The sequence below is a fragment of the Chiroxiphia lanceolata genome, chromosome 9 (genome assembly GCF_009829145.1).
Source record: "Chiroxiphia lanceolata isolate bChiLan1 chromosome 9, bChiLan1.pri, whole genome shotgun sequence".
Classification (NCBI taxonomy): Eukaryota; Metazoa; Chordata; class Aves; order Passeriformes; family Pipridae; genus Chiroxiphia; species Chiroxiphia lanceolata.
This window is the reverse complement of record NC_045645.1, coordinates 16109859-16120071: the sequence shown is the minus strand read 5'-3', so window position 1 is coordinate 16120071 and position 10213 is coordinate 16109859. Positions and strand designations below refer to the sequence as shown.

At 42.8% G+C, this 10213-nt stretch overlaps 2 long non-coding RNA genes across 2 annotated transcripts; both read right to left on the bottom strand.

Annotated features, from left to right (window-relative positions):
- Positions 1-312: 312 nt before the first annotated feature.
- LOC116791320 lies at positions 313-5624 on the bottom strand. The gene is made up of 2 exons (XR_004358692.1): positions 2265-5624; positions 313-620 (listed from the first exon to the last, which is right to left on the bottom strand). It is a non-coding gene; the product is annotated as an uncharacterized LOC116791320 (long non-coding RNA).
- A 422-nt stretch (positions 5625-6046) lies between these two features.
- LOC116791321 lies at positions 6047-9985 on the bottom strand. Its single transcript, XR_004358693.1, has 2 exons — positions 9050-9985; positions 6047-8911 (listed from the first exon to the last, which is right to left on the bottom strand). It is a non-coding gene; the product is annotated as an uncharacterized LOC116791321 (long non-coding RNA).
- Between the last annotated feature and the right edge of the window lie 228 nt (positions 9986-10213).

Genomic DNA, 10213 nt, shown 5'->3' with positions numbered 1-10213 from the left:
GTGGCTTTACAAAATAAACCGTTTATTTAAGCAATGACTCTCCCGTGATGCTTCCCCTTCAATGAACATAACAACATCAGTTTAAGGAAGAAAGTCTTTACTGTGAGGGTGGTGAGGCACTGGAACAAGTTGCCTATGGAGGTGGTGGATGTCCCATCCCTGGCAGTGCTCAAGGCCAGAACATGTAAGGCCTTGAGCAACCTTTTCTAGTGGGAGATGTCCATGCCCATGGCAGGGTGAGCTGGGACAGGATGATCTTTAAGGTCCCTTTTGTGAGAAATATCTCTAATTAAAATTTAGAAGATGGCCAAATAAAGTGAAACAAAGAGCTTTATTAACAGTGCGCTGGCTGCACTGAACTCGTGACCAGGTTCGAGCACACCTGACTGGGAGGGATGAGCCCTTTTAAGACCTTTCGATTTGCACAACCACTCCCTCGTTCCTCCCATGCTAGGCCTTGCTCTTTTTTTTTCTTAAAAGGTAATCTTCGCTTTCTGGTGCAGCCCATTGATTGTCTTCATCCACCTACCAGGTTGTGTCCCTGCCACGGCCACATGGTTCCCTGGCAGTGAGTCCAGGCTGGTCTCACCACCCTACAGTCTTCCCTGCTCGCCTTCCAACTGTAAAGCAAACAGAACAATAAGTAACAATAAGTAGCAGTAAGCAGGCAGAACTATAAGCAGAGCAATAGGCAACCCCAAGCAGAACTGTATGTAGCAGCAAGTAGGCAGCAGCAATAAGCAACTTTAAGCAGAATCACAAGCAGTCTACTAGTCCCTGACCACAAAATAGTTCCCCAGTCCTTTAAACAAAATGGCTTCCAAGTGCCCCAGCAGCCATGGAAACCCCTGCTTGTAATAAAACCGTCCTATTTACTTCCTACACTTTCAATCCCATAACATTCAACGATTCCGTGATTCTATGATCCACCAATCCTGAGATAAAAGTATTTTGCCATCTTAAACATAGACTTTCATTTTAGGTTAGTAGTAAGGTAACACTTTATTCCTCTATGCAGACAAAGATTTGAAGAAGAAAACGATTTTGCCTAGATACATGATCATGCAAAAAAACCCCAATGACCTATGTGAAGATCACATGTGGAAAAGTATTTCATTCCCTATTGTTTCTTAATGTTTCATAAAACCCTGACAAAAAGAAACAAAGAGAGGAAAAAAAATTATATGGCAATGAGCAGATCTGGTACAGAAAACCTGGAATATGACTGTGAGGACAGGCTGTGGGTGAACTTTCAGGCTGCACGAGTAGGCAAAGCCGCTATCTCCTGAGGTTTGATTTTGCCCGGGAAATCCTTGAGTCTTGGGTGGCTGGCAGGATAGCATCAAAAAATTACAGGTTCTCCCCATACAAAATGTAATAAAAACCCCATTGCAGGAAAGCAAAAAAAAAACCACAACAATTCACCGAGGTCAAGAGTCCAAGTTTTGCAATAGACTCAACCCTGAGCCTGGCAGAGCAGTTTCGCTCCCCGAGCTCTGGATGGCAGTAGTTGCGAACGAATGTGAACCGCAGAGCGCGGCACCGGCAGCGCTCCGCGGGCAGCTCCCGGCTCCTTTCTCACCCCAGCATCGGAGGAGACATACATGCGGAGACAGTGGTTATTCCCTGCCAAAGGGAACCTTTCCTTCGGCTTTACCACCAACTTGTTGTCCAATGATACGTTATGCTTGGGCAATGATTTCAATGTTCAAAAACCAAATAACCCTCACACAGACCTGTTTGTGTACCCATCCCTCTACACCCACACCCTCACGCAGACCAGACAAGTTTCTTGTACTGAACATGAGATTCATGCAGTAGACATTTTCCTGAATGTCCAAGGCTGTGCGTCTCGTGTTTGCAACATAGCACCCTCTTTTCTGCAGCCTTTTGTGCAGTAGTTGTTCGGCACTGCACAGCCTGATCTGCAGACTTGTGCTTGTGAACAGGCACAAGGACCAGCATCCCACTGCCCTGCAGATGGGCTCAGATCTGTATGGAGCAGCATCCCGCTGCCCTGGAGATAGGCGCAGGCCCACCTGTGAGCTGTACAGCTGGAGGGGCTCCTGCTGGGCATCTGCCTGGGCCAGCCTGTGAGGGCTTGGCTGCCACTCCACCATAACCTGCACAGATGTTGTCACTTCTCAAGAAAAAAAAAGAAGAAAAAAACACAACATATTTGAAGATTTTTCCCAGGCAAGGAAACACACAGGCACAGCTCTATATGAAATAAAAAAGCTGATGGATTAAACCATAGCATATACTTGTACAGAATCTGAAGGCTATCCTCAGTAGCAAGTCAGTACCAAGCTTGTGTTCTCAGATGCCCTAAAACACACAACAGTCAAAACTGTAAAGTATAATCTCTGCTTGAGGACTCAATGCATGCTGCAGGATGGGTTGCTGTGGAATGCACTAAGTGGATTCTCACCCTATTCCAATTCATCTGGTTGGGCCAAATAAGATTTTTAATGATAATGGTATTGAATAAGCAGCTCTGAAGGGAGTAAATAATGCAGAATAGACAGATTTGTGATCAGTGTAGCTATTCAAAATAAACACAAAGATCCAGAAAACTGGGTTCATCTGAGTCAACTGTCCCTAAGACTACCAAAGCTGTTTCCCTGGCGCAAAACCTACTGAGAAATTCAACAATCAAAACCCTCTGGTAGGCTGTACAACCTAAGGGGACTATTGCATAAAGGAGAGCAGGATTTACAAGAAAGTGTCTGAGAGGGAAACACTGTGATTGATTAGGAGACTATTACAATGATACAGGATTACTGTAAGATGTTTAGGGAAAAGGCCAAAGACAAGGAAGGGAGGAACAAAGGCAGATCAGGGAAGAGCTAAAAAGATTGAGGTGTGTTGGAGCAAGGATATAAAAAAAGGCCATCTGCATGTAAGCAGGCTGCTGGTCAGTATGTTTGTGTGACTGAGCCCCATGGCTAATTGCCACTGTCTGTCCTATCCTCTTTTTAAATTCCAGTTTTTAACTACCTTCTGTGTGATTCTCTATTCTATGTCTGTGCATCTGATCTGATAATGAACTCCAAATCACACCAGCTGGTGAGTCAAATGAGCAGTCTGGGAGACAGGTATTGGGTGACCTTTGAAGGGCTTTTAACCTGAGCATGCATTCTTAGGAGCTGGATGGGACTATGCCTGCGTGTGTGTTGTGGGTGTCTGTAAAGACCCAGGCTGAGAACAGATAGAAGCATGTCCAAGGCACCTAACACTCCCCATTCATAGGATAATGATGCCAAGACATATTTTTTGTGAATCTCTCCACTATTTTCCTGAAGCATATTTGCTCTGACTAAGCATATTGACTGATTAGAGCGTACTAGACTACCAAGAGCCACAGGGTGAAGCCTCTGTAGTTTGTCATGTTAAAAACTTGAATGCAGAAGGTCAGAAGCAGCCCCTGAAGAGATGAATGATTGTTGAAATCAGCAGAGTTTCATACAGACTTCAGAAAGCTCTGAATTGGGTCCAAGCACATCACGGCAAGATTACTTAAAAATTTTATGCAACCTCCCAGCATTACTATGAGAACTACTGCAATCCTGTGTGACATTTCATGATCTGAGGAAGTTATTGACAACAGAGATGGCTGTTATGGGGACAGCTGTCTGTCAAAGAAAAGAGAGTACATGACAAAAGACAACATCTGATTATGATAGATTTGTTCTTATACAAAAAAGGAGGTGTTTTCACATGCAGTCCTGAAAACACACAGGTTTATTTAGGCTTTTAAAGCTAATGCCCCAGAACCAGAAGCTCAGGAACAAGCAACTGAATCTGGGGGCAGACCAAGACTACAGCAGGTATAACATAAAATTTTTTGGATTCAATACAAACAGGTCAGCAAAAGCGTATTATTTTAGACTTAATTATGATCAATGGGCCACTGTTGGTCTCAGACTTTTTAAAACAAAGGCTCCTTTTTCCTCCCTGCAGGACTCCAAAAAGGAAAAAAAATCTAAGCTAAGGAAAGTAAAACAAAACGGAGACATAAGAATAGAAAGGGAACAGACCAGTATTGTACTTCATTTGTTCTCAATGATCCAAAACATGAATGTTTCAGTTCAGTGTAGAATCTCCTTGTGCAATCACATTCTGCTCTTGAATTCACGTTCCACTGCTTCCTTGAATTTGTTTTCTTAATGTTTTTTTTTGTAGATTCTTCAGAGCAGTACAGGGATAAGAGAACAATAAGTGATTTTTCCAAGAACAAACAGCAGCACAGTTACTATGAAATACAGCTCTTCTGCAGTTCAGTACTGTAACTACCTACACCCTCTCCTCCTTTTTCCAAGTGCTGTGTTTTCCTCTACGCTTTCATTTAAAGCATTTTCTAAAACCTAAAGAAATTCTGTAGAATAACTATCAATTGCTGCTAACAACCAGGTACTGACAATTGTGAAGGCCTAACACTAACACTGTTTAATTGCAGTGGAGTTGATCTAAATTGGGAGGGGTTCATCTGGCCTTTGATGAAAGCTGTCTACCTCTTAATCCTGTTTAGAGCAGGTGTGATTGACATAGTATTTAAATCTACAGGAGCACCTGTCTGCAACAGCACATCTCTCCAGTGCCATTAAAACAGTATTCACAGCAGTGGAAAAAAATATATATTTTAATTTTTAACATAAATCTCCACTGACACTTGACATTTTAAGGGGTTAGCTTTCTTTGCATTTTAGGATGATGGGGAGTGAGGTAGGAACATGAAAATTACATTGATTCTTTATAAAACATGAATTCCAATTTCCTTTGTTTCTTCTTAGATATTAACATAGAAGCAGATCCTTCCGAGGCTCAGAGAAGAACCATAGTAACCATCCAGAGCCACACCGATTTCAGTGAGCTCTTATGTCTGTCATCACAGCATAAATCAGAGCCATAATATGGGATTTCCAAAGGTCAAATATTATGGCCTCTGTATGTATATATTGAGAATACAAGCATAAAAGATGCCCTAAAATTCAAAAGGAGGGAGTGGAAGCATCCTAATACAGAAACACACTAATCACGTTATCCTTTCCTTCAGGGAAAAAAACCACTTAGAATATAGATCAAAAGTCAACCAAACTTAACAAACTTCTTCATATAGCTCTTTACAGAAAAGACTAGAAGCTTTCAAATATGCCGTAGCACAAACCTGCTAGAGCTTGCATCCTGCTGTGGCCCTGCTGGAGCTTCGGCAGCATCCCACAAGCAGCAGTGGGTACTTGCTAAAGAGAGCCATTGCCATAACTCTTGGGTCACAGTAGAACATGGAAGTGCAGGTAATAGAAAACCCATTTCAGGTTTTGGTTTGGTTTTTGGCATGATTGCCAACAGCTGGTTGGTTGGGTATAGAGAGAAGATATCAGCTTCGTTATGACACAGAAATGATCTTTGCAGAGCAACTTTCTAGTAATCATCAAATTATCAGTGGAGTGCTTTACTTTTCTTGCATTGCTCTTTCCTTTAAAATAAAAGCCACCATTAACTAGAATACTGTTACTCTGAATGAAGACAAGAAAGCCAAATGAGAGGTGTGAAAAAGCACCTTGTAGGGAAAAAATACAGTTCAAGTGGCTGAAGACTTCACAAGAAGTTCCACCTCAACATTAAGAACTGAGAGTGCTCAGCGTTTTGTTCCTTAAGTTGTGCTATGTTGGTGAGTATTACTGAAGAAGCTAGTCTGCAGAAGAAATTTTCCCTATGTGCAGGAAGGGAAAATTGCCATGTGTTTTTGTTGGGTTTATGATACAATGTGTACATCATGGAACACAGTCAAACTTTCATGTAACAGTTTGTTTCCAGGTTACTGACATTTTATAGGGGAATCACTGCATAGTTTTATGAAAACAAGGAACATATGCAAAACCCTTTAAAATGTGTAAGAGAAGAAAATAGATACAGCTTCTTTCTCACACTGCATGCATGCTACTTCCCATGCACTTCAAGGATGACAGAAATTTCAGCAAACTCTTTACTGTTCAAGGCTCATAAAACCTACATATGCTGCACATGTTTCTGAATCAAGTTTTTACATGTAGTGTGATCTGAAAATTTAATGCTGAAAATAATTATTCTCTGTGCTTTCCACTTGTGCCTTGACTTAATCTGCAATGAGGAGCCTCCAAACATTCTGATTTCTGTGAAACATCTGATGATTACACACTGTTAGCTCAATAATTGTGCTGGTAAACTCACTTTGGAGCCTTGGTCTGGAGACCACGTAGGCTTAGTAACTGCAAAAGGTGGGTGCTGTGCCACCCCCCACACCCTCCCACATGTGTCAGCCATCAGGGCAGCAGCTCCAGGGTATCAGGGAGATTCGTGCCTTGACACTGATGCCCCCAGCTCTGCCCTGGGAAAGAAACTTCACTCTGTGGTCTGAAAAATGACTTGTGCCCTGGTAAGTCTGCCTGCTCCGCTCCACAGAACAGCTCTTTCTGCCTGGGGACAGCTTCTTCCGCTGAGGCCAAAGCAGCTCATCCAGAAAATGATAGAAAGCACCTGCCCACTATCAGTTTTTCCTTCCTCCTCCTCTTGTATTGCACTTGTTATGCTGGGTCTCAAGTCCTGGCACAAACGTAGAGATGCTCAATGCAGCCTGAGCGTATTCATCAGTGTGAGTATTGCAGTATCTGTCAACATTTACTCCACAATACTTGAGAGCACTTTGAAAACAGTGCTGGCTGCCTCTCAAAAATCCTAGCGAAACATGGCTTTCACTCAGCTCTGTGCTCCAGGGTCATATACTTCTTGGGCACGTGATTCCAGCAAGCCTCATCATCTGTGGTCCAAATCCAGAAGCACTTTAAGTGCAGATAACCTCATCTAAGCATAACTATAGATCTTAATATGGGTGCACAACATGTGTTTTCTGCACAGGTTCACAACCCTCCCTTTTTGAGGGCTTTTCAAAATCTCATTCTTTCGTCCCGTTTATGTGCAGCCAGACAAACAGCTGAATCAGCTCTCCTGAAAGGAACTTCTGAGAAAGGGCAGGAGTGAGTATTGTGGTGATGGGGGATTCAAAGGCAGGTTTTTTTCACCTTTTTTTGCTACCAAGGGACATGTAACCTCAACTTCTACAAGGTTATTAGATTCACCCCCTTCACCACTGAGATTCCCCTGCACAAATCCCAGAAGTATTTTAGGTAGCTCTGGGAGTGAGTCATGAAGACTTGTATTTTAACCTTCTAAGTGATGTATGTTATGCAATCTGTGACAGAAAGGTCAAATCACAATTCAAACAAAAAGGAAATGCATACATTTCCCCCTCCTGTCAACAATTTCCACCCAGCCCAGTCACCTCAAGCTATGGGTACCGGTGAACTGAGTTTATTCTGGGCTCTGACCCAGATCTGTCCTGTGGCTGAGATACACCTCTCCCTTTTTCCTTCTCCCTTCCCAGTTAAGACTACAACAACTACAGGCAAACTAACAGAAAGCTACAGAGTGAGAGATATCTGCTTATGTATTTTTCATGAGGCAATAATAAATGCAAACATATACATCTAGCATAATGTTAGGCCCAGAGACCCAGGCCACCAGGACTAGCATTCCACAAAGCAATCGGCTTGCCTTGCCCCCTGCCACATTCCTGCACACAAAATACCACGCTTTGGAAAAGGATATACTGGGGGCAAAGCCTCACACTGGCACCAAGCACTCTGGTTGCCTAGCTCACACACACATATAAAGGCCAGTTCCAGCTAGGTGTGAGTCAGAGACCACGTGTAAGTTGGCTGCCCTGGGAACAGACATGGGCTAGACTGGCTCCAGCTTTAGCCTCATATGATGTACAAGAAATTTTTCCTGCATTGCTCTTGTTCAGTGGAATTCATGTGTGGAGCCAAAGACTGCTCCACAACCACCTCAGAAAACTGTGATTCATGGCACTTGAAAGGGGCCATCCCAGTGCCTGTCCCCTAAAAAACCCCCAGCTGTGCCAGTAAAAATCTCTAGTGGTAGTGCTTGTACAGGTGGAATCCCATTCAGGTGGGTGTTCCTAGCAGACACTTGTACACTTACATTGTCTCTTCAGTGTATTACTACAAACACTTTTAATTTAGTCATCTAGAACAGGATTTCAGTACTAGAGAAAAAAATTGGTTTCCATGTTATTTCTGGAAGCTTATATAATTTTTCCACTCCCTCCTTTCCTCTGGGCACCCCCTCCTCTTTGCATAATTTCATTAAGATGTATAAACTCTCCAAGATATATATCAGGGGAAGGAGAGTAAAAGCAGCAGTCACAGAAAAAACACCGAAATACCACTTTCCATCCAAGTTACACAAAAAAAATTGCAAAATCCCTTGGCACCAAGAGCACAGGGAATCAGAGCCACCTACCAGCAACTGAAGGTGGGGTTCCTGTGTGTGCAGTCAGGGCTGTGCCAGCAACATTAGGGAAGGTATTTTTACAAACATTCGAAGTAGAGTCTCAAGACCTCTTGCTGACATCCATGACACGGCTGGTCAGACCAGCCAACTTAAAGGCAGTACTGCAACACCACCCTCCACTGTGATCATACCCTGCCTTTGCATATATGTTTAACTCAAGTGAAAAGGTCAGAGACTTCCGTGTATTTTTTTAAAATACAGAAACCAAATTAACTTGCTGTTAAATGTGGGACAGGGTCACCTAAGACATCAGCTGTAGGATGTGGAGTTTTGAATCAAAGCTTCACACCTTCTTCACCTGAGGATCTGAGTCAGGATAGGGAAAGAGAAAATTAAAGTTGTTCATGAAGCCCTATAGCCCTGTAAGGCCCGATTCCTTCAGCAAATTGTAGGCTGACCAAAACAACCAAAGTAATGTCCCACCTGCCCAGGATCCATCCAGCCTCATGAAGGCTGTGCCAGAGCAACCATGTCTCCATGAACCTTCACCAGCTCCTTCCTGAAAGAAGACACAAAAGTTGTTCATTTAAAGCCACTTCCCAAATGCTCTAAGGCACAAGGAAAGCAAAGCTATATATCAGCAAGCATGGATATGGCGTTGTCAATTCTAACCCTTGGATTAAATCAATACTCTCACCATTCATGGGAAATGAAAACGAATTGATGGTGTTGGATCTTTTCCCAGCAGGCTAGTGTCCGCTGCTCAGTGCCACTGGAATGAATATCACTGTCTGGCTCTCCTCTTGAGGCTTCAGCAAAATACACAGAGCAGACAAAAGGAGTGACCTGCTTCCTCAGCCATATGTCTGCTCCCTGCCCAATTCTGGATCCAGGCACCAGGGCAGGGCTGACCAGCCAGGCACTCACTGCTATTTCCTTGGCTGAACCAGATCAGCAAATACAGAGACAACATAAAGCTTGGAAACTTTTTTTCAGCCACGAGCATGTTTCTTTGTCTGTAACTCATGTCTTTGTAAACATTTATCCCCAAATGGCATCTGAAGATCCTCATTTGGTGTATGTATTTTCTTTTGGCATGCCTGGGACAGTGAAAATCAATAAAGGCAGTTTCACTTGCAGGAGTTTGAAGCCATGGCGTTTGCCCAATAAACATCTCATACACACAGTCCTTCATTGCTAAAGAGAACTGCACTGAAGTAAAAATATTGCAGGCACTTCTCCTGATCTTAGAGCTTGTAAAAGGATATTCTCACACAAGCTGAAGGGCTGGATTGTGCAACTTTTGCAGTACTGAGCGCTTACCTGAGCACAACCAGCCCATTGAAAAGGTCTGGCACAGAATTGTTCCCCACAAATTTGTGGTTTCAATAAAACAGCAAATTAGTTAATGAAGGATAGCAGCATCTCCAAAATGGCCCTGAATTTTAGAGGGTGCTTTTTTTTCTGATGAAGTTAGCATAAAGGCACAGTAAAATCTTTTCAGGAAGAAAATGGTCTCCACATACTGTAAGGTGCTGCAGCAGAATCCTTCAGATGCATGGAGGTTTTGCACTAGATTTTATTAGGGAGGAAAGATTTACACAGAATTTTTCCTGTTCCAAACTGGCAGCAAAAAAGAAGGAAGTGTTTACCTGAGTGATTAATTTCAGCAGCTCCAGGACAGCGTGTAGTTTCTTCCAGGGAAATAATTTGGATACAGAAATGTATAAAAGATCACTCCAAATGGAGTGAGCAGTTTTCAAAAGAAGCATCTGGAAAAAACAAGTTTTTAATCATTTTGGATGTGAAGCCAAAAGAATTCAGAACAAACATTTTGGTAACAGAAAAACATTCTTTAAGG